The sequence below is a fragment of the Vulpes vulpes genome, chromosome 1, assembly GCF_048418805.1.
Source record: "Vulpes vulpes isolate BD-2025 chromosome 1, VulVul3, whole genome shotgun sequence".
NCBI classification, from domain to species: domain Eukaryota; kingdom Metazoa; phylum Chordata; class Mammalia; order Carnivora; family Canidae; genus Vulpes; species Vulpes vulpes.
In genome coordinates this window covers 144,031,540-144,044,302 of record NC_132780.1, presented here as the reverse complement: position 1 = coordinate 144,044,302, position 12,763 = coordinate 144,031,540, and the positions used below count along the sequence as shown (strand labels likewise).

The following is a 12,763-nucleotide window of genomic DNA, read 5'->3' as shown; positions in this document are numbered from 1 at the left end:
TTCCCTAGGAGGTCAAGGAGGGTGGGGCCATAAATTCTAATCCTCCAATCACTCAGTTCTCCTGGCAACCAGCTCCTGCATCCTTAGATGCTAAACAAAAATCATCTCTTTAACATAAGACAATTTTACTGCATCCATCACTTAGGAAATTCCAATGGTTTTAAGTTTTAGGAGCTCTGTGCCAGAAACAGGGACAGAGACCAAACACATATTTCTTATTATTAGTCACAATATCACAGGCCATAGAACTAATTGGAATAAAATAGTTAAAAAACCAACTATGTTTTTAAGAGAGCTGCACTGTAAGGAAAGCCACTGTTATACTAAAAAGGATTCTAACTTCTTTGCCTAAAGCCACAAGTTTGGTTAGCACATTATCTGCCATCCAGCTTCACTCAAATGTTTCATTGCATTACATATAACACCTCTCTCTATTCTTTTCCAATAAATTTCCTTGCCTCCCATCTGCCAGACTGGAAGTAAATGCCACATACTTTTCATATTTCTCTTATGAAAGCTTGTGTCCCACTCTTGGTACCAATGTCTGTATTAATTTAAGCTAATTTACACTATAGTAACAATTTCAGAATTTCAATTGCTTAAAACAAAAAAATATGTTCTGAACATATAATACATTTTAAACAAATACAATCCACCACATCTATTGATGGACTTTTATACTGCTTCTAATTTTCACATATTACAAAATAATTCTGCACTGGATATATTTGTATAGGTATGCATTTGAATGATATATTTGTATAATTTTGCACACAAGCAAACATATTTGTAGGTTATATTTCTAGAAATACAGGCATACTTTAGAGATACTGCGAGTTTGGTTCCTTACCACTGCAATAAAGTGAATAGAGCAATAAAGCAAGTCAAATGAAAGTTTGGTTTCCCAGTGCACATAAAAGTTATGTTTACACTATACTGTAGCCTATTAAGTGTGCAAGAGCATTATCTCTAAAAAAAAAACAATGTGGTACCTTACTTAAAAAGTACTTTTTGGCTAAAAATTGCTAAGCATCATCTGAGTTTTCAGCCAGTTGTAATAGCTGATCACACGGCACCATAACAAATTCAATAATAATGAAAAAGTTTGCAATTTTGTGAGAATTATCAAAATGTGACACAGAGACTCATGTCTCTGTTTTCCAGCAAATGCTGCTGAAAAAATGAGGCTGATAGATTTGCTTGATTCAGAGTTGCTATAAACCTTCAGTTTGTAAAGAAATGCATTATGTGTGGAGCACAGCAAAGTGAAGTGCAATAAAAGGATGTGTGCAATAAGAGGAAGTGCAATAAAAGAATTGCTAGTCCAAAGGATGTGTGAATTTTATAATTTGATACAGAATTACTAGTTTATAAACCTACTAGTGGTATATGAGACTGCCTCTTTCCTCCTACCTACAAAAATATTATCATTTCTTTTGATTTTTTTCCCATCTGCGAGGTGAAAAATAATTTTTCATCATTTTCATTTATCTCAAAAGTATTTGTATCCTTTTTTTTGTTTATTCCTATTTGCCCATGTGTCTCTTTGGTTGTGCCTCTTTCTTATTGATTAACAAGAATTACATATTCAAGAAAGGAGTCATTTATGATGTAAATCAAAAATATTTTTCCAGTTGCTTATTTGTATTTGGTTGCTGTTCATTATATTTTTTGGTAGGAAGAATCCCGCCCCTCCCTTTTTAAGTGGTCAAATATCAACTTGTGTGTGATGCCTGAGTTATGGTCTTTCTTTACAAAAGGTCTTTTCCATAAATGAACATATTATTTAAAGAATAAAATGGAAACAATTTTTTTGTTTTCTTCTAGTATTTGTAGTTTCATATTTTGTTTTAAAATTAATAATACAAATGCAACTAGTTTTGGTGTGGGGATGAGGTAGGAATACATTCAATCTCTAACTCACTATTTGTGAGTGCCTTTGTAGGTGATGATTTGTTGGCTTGGAATAAGGCATAGTAGGAGACTAATTTTCAACGAATATATTCTTGTAATTTTGACTTTTGCATCCCATTCATATGAAATCTACCAAAATTTCATTGAAATAAGTAAATTCTTTGTTGTTATTTTAAAAAGGAACAGGAAAGTAAGCAGCCCCTGCCCAGCTCCTGTTAAATATCATTCTACAGGAATATGGAAATAATGTTGTCAGATCTTCTCAGTTTTCAAAAACAGCTGAAGTCTGGATTTTCATGTGAAATCCCCTGATGTTTACATGTTAGCAACTAATTCGGAGTTTTAAAAATACTGCATGGGCCAAACAAAACACATCTGCAGGCCAGATGGGGCCCTCAGGGTGCCAGTCTGAGACCTGTGGTTTAGACATGTATTCTTACCCTTGGAGATTTGTTCGAGTGCCTTTTCTATGGACTACTACAGCATAGTGTGGTCTGGCCTTATCACAGTATATTTTAATTGATTGTTGCTAGCCTTGTCTCTCTATTAAGCTACAAGGTCCTTGAAGGCAGTGTATATAAATTATGAGGTCCCCATGGTCTCAGAGTGTCTTGTAGCTAAGTCGATATTTAACACGATTGTTTGTTGAATGAATAAATGGATGAGTGAATGAACTTCACAGAGAGTGGAATCCCTGCCAAGCATCTGGACCAGGTAGCTCAGGATCTTGGAGGTTACCTGATTCAGATCATTTCTTCTTTTTCCTCCCTTCTCACCAAGTGTCCCAGTTCACCCTCATGGCATCTAAACCTCTGCACCCTACAGGGATTTGGTAAACAGGTGGCCTCTGCTATGGGGTGAGTCTTGGCCACTAGGTGTCTCCCTTTGCTTAAAGGACATTCTGAAGCCCTGGGGTCAATTGGCGGTTTGCTAAACAGAAACAACACTTGCGCAAAAAAGAATGTCTTAATCTCAGGCCACATCTTCAGATGTTTGTCCTCATGAGGAAGTTGAGTACAGCCACAACGTCAAAGCAAAAATGTCCAGGCACAGAATCAGATTTATTTTGTCCTGGGAGAGCTTCTCACCCACAGGAATTTTTCTCTGGGGGACTAAGTGACAGTCCTTCGGGTTTTAGCCTCTAATCCAGCAGACCCTTGAGTGTACTGGAGCCTTGTTTGTGTTTCTTTTTTCTGCTGTTATAGGACAATGGGGAAATGCATCTTACTGTTAAGGGTCTGGGATTCCAGAACCTGCAGAGTAAAAGCAGGATTCTTGTAAACTGTATCAGATTGAGCTTCACTGAGGCTGCCCTGACCTGCATGTTTTTCCACATCCTGTGAGTGCAGGGAGATGGGTGCTTTCCCTGCCACCCCTGGAAGGTCCTTTGAGCTTAGAGAGGAGGATGCTTGATGCTGTATAATTCTCTTAATGCAGAGTGAAAAAAACAAAGTTTACTGCTTTTATAGTCTATAGCTTTCTTTCTTTGTGTTAGCTCTGGCCTTCAAATACTGTACACTCTGAGCTGCTGAAAGCCAATGGGGGAATTTTGTCTGGCCCTGCTAAACTTGCCCAGAGCCTTGGATTTTAGTGAAAACTTGAAGCTTCCTCCCTGAATGAAATGGAAATGTGGATTCTGAAGGGCTTTGGTGCCTCTTCAATTTACTGTGAAAGGTCTGGAAGGTAAGAATGCTATGCCTCATTAACAGCTGAGACATCATGTTGCCTTTCACTTTTCTTTGGTTATTTTGGAAGGATTGAATACTCTTCTTATAGATATCTATAGACATATGCGATATATATTATATATCTATAATAATTGCATTTCTCATCTGTCTTTAGAAGTAGCGGAGTATACCTCGGAGTGTACCTCCATTTCCTCACCTGTGAAGTGGGGATGATAGTGGTAATGCCTCACAGGCTGCTGGGAACATAAAAGCACATGGACAATGCTCAGAACAGTACTTGGAACATAGTAAGTACTTAGGAAATGTGAGCTGTTACTATGTGCTTGATCACTGATAGCTTCTCTGGTTTTCTCCCTGGGCCAGAGTTCATGTGTGTAGATTGTTACACTTGTCTCTGATACCAATGGGAAAAGATTTCCTACTGTTTTGTGAACTTTCTGTTTATTTGAATGTACTTTATTTTAAGGCTTATTAGCATTACAATAATTATTAAATGCCACCCCCAACAGTTTCTGATAAGTCCCTTCAACTAAGCTTTATCCTCAAATCGCTTAATAATTCCCTGCCCACTTCTCTTTAAGTTCTAGTTCTGAGTGTGTTAAGAGACTATATCTATTTTGATAAAATCTTATCATATTAGTTAGGAAAACTTCCTCACTATAATTTACATTTTTTAAAAGATTTTATTTATTTACTCATGAGAGACAGAGAGAGAGGTAGAAACACAGGCAGAGGAGAAGCAGGTTCCATGCAGGGAAGCCCAACATGGGACTCGATCCTGGGTCTCCAGGATCATGCCTTGGGTCCAACCGCTGAGCTATAGGCTGCCCTATAATTTACATTTTACACTCAACCTTTCTGTCTACTGTTCCTTTCAGGGTTTAAAAAAATATATACCTGAAATATTTCTTTTTATTTTTTCTTTTTTTTGGGTGGGGTGGGGGGGGAGAGAAAGAGAGCAAGTGAGCAGAGGGAGGGGCAGAGGGAGAGAGTGAGAGAGAGAGACTGCTTAAGAGTCTCCATACTGGGTGTGGAGCCTAATGCAAGGCTTGCTCTCACGACCCTGAGATCATGACCTGAGCTGAAATCAGAGTTGGATGCTTAATTGACTGAGCCATCCCGGTGCTCCATAATGTGAATTATTTTTTTGTAAAGATTTTATTTATTTATTTGAGAACGAGAGCAAGAGAGAAAGAGCATGACCCGGGGTGGGGAGCAGTGGGAGAAAGAGAAGCTCCCTGCTGAGCAGGGTGCCTGAGGTGGGCCTCCATCCCAGGAGCCTGGGATGATGACCTGAGCCACCCAGGCACACACCCTTGAAATAATTTTTTTTAGATTTTATTTATTTAATTATATATTTGAGAGAGAATGAGTGAGTGTGAGTGGGGGCAGGTGGAAGAGCAGAGGGAGAGAGACAAGCAGACTATGCTGAGTACAGAGCCCGATGTGGGGCTTGATCCCTTGACTCCAAGATCATGACCTGAGCTGAAATCAAGAATTGGACACTCAACCGACTGAGCTACCCAGGCACCCATGAAATATTTCTTACTGCATTGAGTCATTTCACAATATGGAATGAAGCCACTTGAAACAGCTCAGGGCCAATCTCACAGAGTCACCATATCAATCAAGGCAACCAATTGTGTTTGCAGCCTGTGGATTAGTTTCTCTAAGACCAAGGGCAAAGAATGCCTAGCATCCCTGATGGATACACACTGTCCTCCAGAGTCTTCTCCAGGTTCACCTGCTGACCTCATTCAGATATCTCCACCCCCCCAGTGATAAGATGGGGTAAGACTTAGAAAACAAGTTCCAACCAAATGAGTGATTCTGTTTGTTAGTGCCTTCCTCCAGGGCCTCAGGTTTGTTGCTGTTTATTCCTGTGACTCTACTCTTGCTGAGAAACCAAAGCCATCAGACCATTCAGAAAACCAGCAGAAGCAAACAAGTGACACAACAGGTCTGCAAGTGCTTCCTCAGCCTCTGATCTTCCTCCTTGTTCTCTCTAGGATGCTGGGCCCAGCCTACCTAGTCAAGGAAGCTCTGTGGTTATGATTACCAGAGAAGAGATGTAAAGTAGACCGAGATAGACCAAAACACATTTGTTTAGCTGCCTTTGTGTGCTCAGGTGAGCACCTTGCTTCTGCTCCACAGGTGAGTGTGTGTGAGGTTTTGTAGTAGCAGGAGAATTACAAGTGTATACCAGAGGAGCAAGGCCTTCATCAACTCTGCCTTCACACATAGCTCTTCCTGGGCTCAGGACAATGCTATGTCACAATGCCACCACAGGGCTCAAAACCCATGCTGTTTTCTTTTGCTTTCCATCCTCTGCAGGGACTGAGGAGCTCCATAACCTAACCAGGAAGTATTGAGGAGTTCAGAGTCTCATGTCTTGGTAGATCATTAGGAGGAAAATAGAAGGGCTGAGTAAGTGGCTTACCAGTGAGTCATCAGTAATTCAAAAGCACACCCTGTTGGTGAAACAACGAAATATTGGGCATACTATGATCTCCTTCCATTAAATATGGAATGAACAAACTCTTACATATATTCATCTGTTTGGATTCAGATTTTTCCCTCAAACCAATATGCTCAAGAAATTATTGATGTCTATTGGTTGCCTAATTTACTACTATCTGCTAAAATGTTTTTGGTCTAATAAGAAACTATAGGGATCTCTTTGGGTCCTAGGGCCATATGCCAGCCCCTGGGAGGTTGCTAGGCTTTGCAACACAATGAGCTGGAGGTCAGTAACAGAGCTTCTTTGTGAGCTTCAAGACCCCCCCCCCCCCCCCCCCCCCCCCCGCCACATTAAGCTCCACATTGATTGGCCATTTTGTCTGCCTTACTCGTTCCCTTTTTCCCATTCCAATTCCACAGCCACTTTCCTCCCTAAGTGATTGGCAGATTATTGGTTCCATTTTATGAACATATTCCCACTAAGGAATTAGTGACTTTTGTGCTCCTACAGGCACTTGCATTTTAATAGAGATAACAGGAAAAGGGCAGCACCAAACTGAAAAGAGAGCATCTAGTCCTAGGACTTCAGGATTGGATCAACTGAATGAAGTCCTTCTGGAAGCTCTTGACTCTCTGTATTTGGTTGGTGGATCAGAAAAACAGGCAAAAGGGCACAGAGGAGAATGAAATTGATTTGATTGAATTATGAGATCAGCTCTATTCTTCCTGGGCTCATGGGAGACAAGGAGGAATGGTTGATGCCTTTGAGCAATTAGGGATTGTCAAGCAGGCTTTGTCCTTTGGACAACTTTTCTACTGGACCAGATTGAGACTTGACCATGTAGAATTGTGCTACAGACCATGTGGTTCACCTGGTGTTGGAAATAAGAGGGTCACATTGTGTTTGGGTCTTCTTGGCCCTAAAAGTCTTAGGGATATTGTTCTTTCTAAAAAATATATTTCTATCAGAATTTAGTGCTCTGAAGACCATTTTCTCCTTCCTCAGAACTTGAATGCTTCCTCTTTTGTGATAAGAACAATATACCTGATTATCTCCCCCCCCCTTTTTTTTTGAATGCTAGGAAGCTCTGCTCCTAAAATGAAGTTTCAAATTTATAAAATCATGTGGACGCTGCATAGGTTTTTGTTTGCATTCTTTTTCTTAATTGCCACTCTACTTTTATAACTTCTCTTTTTATAGTTTGTGTAGTTTATATAGAAATTTCATAGTTTGTGCTCCTTTATTTCTATTTTAATATCATTTTTTTTGATGCACTCGCCTTATGGGCCACTTTAAGTCATTTGCAAAATAGGGAGTGGCTTAAGGCCACCTCAAAGTCATTTGTAATAAAGAAAATGCTAGTTTTCAAATCTGTTGGATCCTTAGGAATGAAAAAAACATTTATTTAAAAAGTTAAAAATCAGATTTAGTTCTAGGTTTTCTAAGAGCAAAGAATATACAGAAAGCATTCACCTTCAGCATGTACACTGTTCTGTTTCACCAGCCTCCATTCCATATTATCCCACCAGCAGGTCTGAGGTTCCTTTGTCTGGGAAAGAGCTAAGTTGGTTCTTTGGCTTTGAGTGAGAAAGTCAGCAATGGAAAAATAACATGGACTCCTACCTTCACTCCATTGGAATTACCCACCTGCCCCAATTGGAATGATACATGAAGGATTGCATTCCTTTTGCTTTATGGGGTATGACCCGGGTTGTCCTGAGGCTGGACATGAAAGCTTGACAGAGTGGCATTTGCTAGCAGACTGATCTAGGACAGAAGTGTTCCGCATTCCCCTAGAGCATTTTTCTTCCATTTTCCTTTTGTGGTTTCAGAAATCTGTCTGTGTTTGCTGCAAAATCATTAGGTCTTGGTCTCAGAGCTCCTTCCTCTTACCAGGCCTGGTATTCACTCCAAGTGGGAGGGAGTCAGCAGAAAACTATTTCTTTTTTCCTTCTTGAAGGGGGTGTGTCTTGGGCTTGTCTGCATACAAGGGCAGCAACATGCACCTGGATTTCCTTATGTATCAGTGGGCCCGTGTGAATGCTGGTGAGCTGCTGTACAGATATGAACGATGTCTTTCCAAAGAGCATTAAGAAGTGACTGAACCACAAATACACTGGAGGAAAGCTCCCAAAGGCTGTGAAAGAGAGGAATCACCAGGTAAGCCCAATGGCTGTCATTTGATTCCTTAGAATGTGTCTACTATCACCAGTACGGTTGGTTCATTTGAGATATTCTCCCCTCCACTGTGGGGAAAACTCTGATTTCAAAATCCCATTTCCTGAAGAAGGCTAAATAAATGAATAGAGGATGGAAAAGGCAATGAGCGGAGACAAGAGAGTTCATCTTCTTGGTGACTGTGTAAATTGAGGTGAGTTGCTGATTCACAGACTCCAGGTTTTCTGACACTGTACACACACTTCTCTCTACAAGAGATTAGAACACAGTATCCATTATTTTTCAGGTGTGCCTGGGAAGTAGATGGACTGGAATAAAGAAGGCGCTACCATGGATACTTGTTAAAAATATCAATTTCATGACTTCCCCTGGTCAGTAATACATTAACTTGAGCCATCTCTTAAAATAAAAAGATGCTTGAGCAGATTAAGTGTATTTTCACTTTAAGATTAATTCATAATAAGCTTTGCCTGAACCAGCATAAATCTGGAAAGTACTTCCCAACTTAGCTCCTTCCTTGAACTCAGAAAAATCCAAAGATTCATCCATATTATCATTCTCCTGCTCCTTTCCTTTAATAAATATAAAGGCATACACTGTATTTTCTGACTGACAGCCCTTGAAAATCAGCAATTTTTCTTTTTCTTTTCTTTATTCTTTTTAAAAAAACATTTTATTTATTTATTCATGAGAGACACAGAGAAAAATGCAGAGACATTGGCAGAGGGAGAAGCAGCCTCCCTGCAAAGAGCCTGATGAGGGACTCGATCCCAGTACCCCAGGATCATGACCTGAGCCAAAGGCAGACACTCAACCACTGATCCACCCAGGTGCCCCTCTTTTTTTTTAAGAAAAATTTATTTATGTAAACCTTGATATACTAGATGATGGGAAATTACTGAAGAAAGTATAGAAAGAAGGTCAGAGTGCAGAGGTGTGGAGAAATGATGTCTGTGGCTTTTCCATGTTGCTATTCATTAAACTAATCCTGATAATAATACACATAGGTGAAAAATTACAGATAGAAAAAAATAATAAAAATAGATAAACATATGTTCTATAATTTATTTGAAGATTAATACAGCCTTTTGTGTTCTTTTTTTCTGTAATAGAGCCCCTGCTAATTATCCAACCATAACCAAAATTCAAAACAGTCTCACAAAAACGGCCACAAGCATACATTTATTCAACTATTAGCAATTATTGTAACTTTGAGCACATTATTTAGCTTTTCATGCTCTGGTTACTTAATTTGCAGAATGGTAGGGACCAGCGTCAAGATTTAAAATAAGATTTAAATTAAGATTTAAAATAAATGTAGGCATGTTGAGGCTTCTCAGGTTGACTTGCAAATCCTTCTATTTTGTGCACGGCCACAAATTGATGGAAACTGTTGCTGACATGCCTCATAGGTATGCATGTCCTACTTCTCTAAAAAGAGAGTAAATTTCTTTAATTGTTTTTTCAAGTAGGGATAGGGTTCCCATTACAGAATTTATCTCTTGTTGTGCTGAAGATACTTTGCATCCATATGCACTTTGATGTCATTCATACCACAATTAAAGGAATGCAAATATTCTCCTAAAAAAATAAATGAACTCGTTCATTTAAACTGGGGTGTAAGTGACTGATGTTAGCACTTTTATTCAGAGCCAGGGCAAACTGGAAGCAGCAAGAGGGTCCTGGGTATTAAAAGGTGTCACCAGTGGTAGGGATGTTAGGAAGGTGAAGAATGCAGAAGGTGGAGAAGTAGTATTCCTGGGGCAGTGTCACTGAATTCTCAGTTTTGCTTACAAAACCATGTTTCACCCAATCCAAACATGTATTTGCAACGTTAACAATATTCTACCTTGTTCTCTCTCTAAGTTCTTGGGCAGGAAATACCCATAGTTACAGAAAAGGGGAAACAGTTCCCAAACACATCGAGGAGTTTGAGTTGTGTGTGAGCAAGGAAGTGATCACAGGATGTCAGGGTCTCCACAATTCAAGAGGAGATAGATACCCAGTCTTCATAGCTGTGAAAATAATCTAGAAATTTGGAGGGATGGTGCAAAAGGTCTACATGGTCTGGCATATATCCTCTCACATGCCCAGCTGGTTCCAGCCTTGAGGAAATCCACAACTGTAGGACACAAACCCTTGGAGAATGGAAGACTTCCTACCATACCCCTCCTCTGAAAGCCACTGAAAATCTCAGAGGTTCCTGTTCAATGGCAGGTGGAAACCCGGAATTCTAAGATGTCGAGAATGAAAATCCGTAAGAATTAATAAGTGTGAAAGTGCCCTGGTATTTCAGAGAGTTGTCATAAATTCCCTGCAGGCAGTCAGTTGAATAAATAACATGTAAAGAGGAGAACAGCAGTGAGGCATGTAGCCCTCAAACTGTGCAAACGGTAGTTAAATCTTGTTGATGGGGATTATTGGGCCCCCCTCTGGGTCCTCAGTGCAAATGTCCATTTTTAATTTCTGAGGTCCACAGACTTTGGAAACTCTAGATTTTCATTTTGTTTTAAATAAAGTCTTTTAATATAAAGTCTAAGAGAATTTCCTTATTTGCTTTTTTATTGTAAGATAACATAAAAAAACTGATTGTAAAAGTTCCTTTATTGTTTAGGGATAAGCAGGCATTTACTATAAATTTGTGGTATTAGGTAGCTTGTCACAATGGAACAGATTCACACCTGCGAAGTTTTGGGTAAAGAGACTTTGTATAAGCAGATTATATTTTCCATGAAAACCCTGCACACTTGTGTTTGTAGTTTAGCACAATTTTGCTTGAAGACTTCCCTATGCTTAATCCCTTAGAAAATTAGGCTAATTGTTTCTCATAAGAAACTTAATGATATATTTCTTGGGCATATAACACTCTACCATGTTATTGACCAAAATACTAATTAACCACTAAGTACTGGAAGAAAAGACACAGCGGTAAAATTTACAAATATTTAAGTCAGAATTTTATTATATGACGAAGGTGGCCTTTAAAACTGATAAAGAATTACTGAGCTATCTTGCTAAAGAATGGTTTGGTCAAGATATGTAGTTGGGATAACTATTCATTTGGAGGAAAATGAAAGTAAACACTGGTTTCATACCAAAATCTAAAGTAACTCCAAAAGGATTAAAAGTTTAAATGTAAAATTAAAATTAAAGAAGGTTTAGAAGAAAATATATAAGAATATTTTTACAGTCATTTTATAAAAATTTTTTTAAAAAATATTTTACTTATTTATTCATGAGAGACACAGAGAGAGAGAGAGGCCGAGACACAGGCAGAGGGAGAAGCAGGCTCCATGCAGGGAGCCCGACATGGGACTCGATTCTGGGTCCCCAGGATCATACACTGGGCCCAAGGCAGATGTTCAACTGGGGAACCACCCAGGCATCTGTATAAAAATATTTTTTTATAAAAAAATTTTTTATGCATGAATCCTAGTTTAAAATACATACTGGAAAAAGAATGACAGATGTGATTTCATGAACACTTTGAGCTCTTGTGCAGAACATGAAAAGTTAAAAAACCAAAGGCAAATGAACAAATATTTATAACAGAAGTGACAAAGAGCTAATATTCATGTTATACAAAAGTTCCAAAGAAGCAGTTCTTAAGAAAAAGTAAGCATCCCAACAGAAAAACTTTGAACAATGGCTTAAAAAGTCAAGCCAGAAAAACAAACAAAACAAATGGCTAATAAACATCTGACAAAAAAAAAGGCTTAGTCTTAGTGATAAAAAACCAAAGACATGGAAGATAAAACAATTAGACAAAAATTTTGCCTATCAATTTGGCAAACATTAAAAAAGATGCTGGGAACATGGTGATGAAATTAGCATTTCTGCACCTCGCTGGGGTGTGTAGATGGGGACAAATGGAGAGGGCATTTGGTTACTTTGATAGAAGTTCAAAATGCATAGACCTTTTGAAGCAGCTCTTGAACCTGGAAAAAAATCTCGGTTTGTCCAGAATTAAGGATGCGCAAGACAAAGCTTGATATAGAAGGAATGTTTGAGGGCAGATTGTAGGAGTCCAGATGACGAATCTGCCACAATAGTGTGTGTACTTTTTATCTGAATCTAGTATGGGGCCTGGGAGGTTTTTGAGTATGGACTAACATAATATTTATAGGATAGGTGGAATGCCAGGAAACTGGTTCTATTTCTAGAAGAATCATTTGGGGAATGTTTTTGGAACTTGCTTTTACTCATTAGGAGATTATTATGAAAATACTGTTAATAGGCATAGGGAAACAAAGAAAGAATGTTTTTAGTATACTTGAAATAGTTAAGATTTATCAGTTTAAGCTCTGAATGAAAGTTGGATATTCATTTTACATTTCTTTAAAAAGATATCCAAGAAGAGCTTGTAGCATCTTTAATCTGATAATTCACATAAGAAGATGCCACAAAGCCTGTTTTCTGGTTCTTTCCAATGGGCCTACTAAAGTGTGTTTTCATCCTTGGGCACTGATGACACTCACATTGCTAGGAGGATAGCTTTGAAAAGTATATTCTTCTTTTTTCT

At 38.7% G+C, this 12,763-nt stretch overlaps 1 protein-coding gene across 4 annotated transcripts in view; it reads left to right on the top strand.

Annotated features, from left to right (window-relative positions):
- Positions 1 to 12,763, top strand: part of ADGRF1 (adhesion G protein-coupled receptor F1) — a 79,876-nt gene that overhangs the window by 31,216 nt on the left and 35,897 nt on the right. Inside the window, exons 4-7 of one of the 4 annotated variants that reach the window (XM_072733623.1) lie at positions 3,410 to 3,597; positions 3,757 to 3,889; positions 5,612 to 5,756; positions 8,024 to 8,223. The gene's annotated coding sequence lies outside the window, so the exon portion shown is untranslated. Of the gene's footprint in view, positions 1 to 2,859; positions 3,598 to 3,756; positions 3,890 to 5,611; positions 5,757 to 7,807; positions 8,224 to 12,763 lie in introns of those variants that run through there. The other 3 variants (XM_072733625.1, XM_072733626.1, XM_025991036.2) reach the window with 3 other exon arrangements.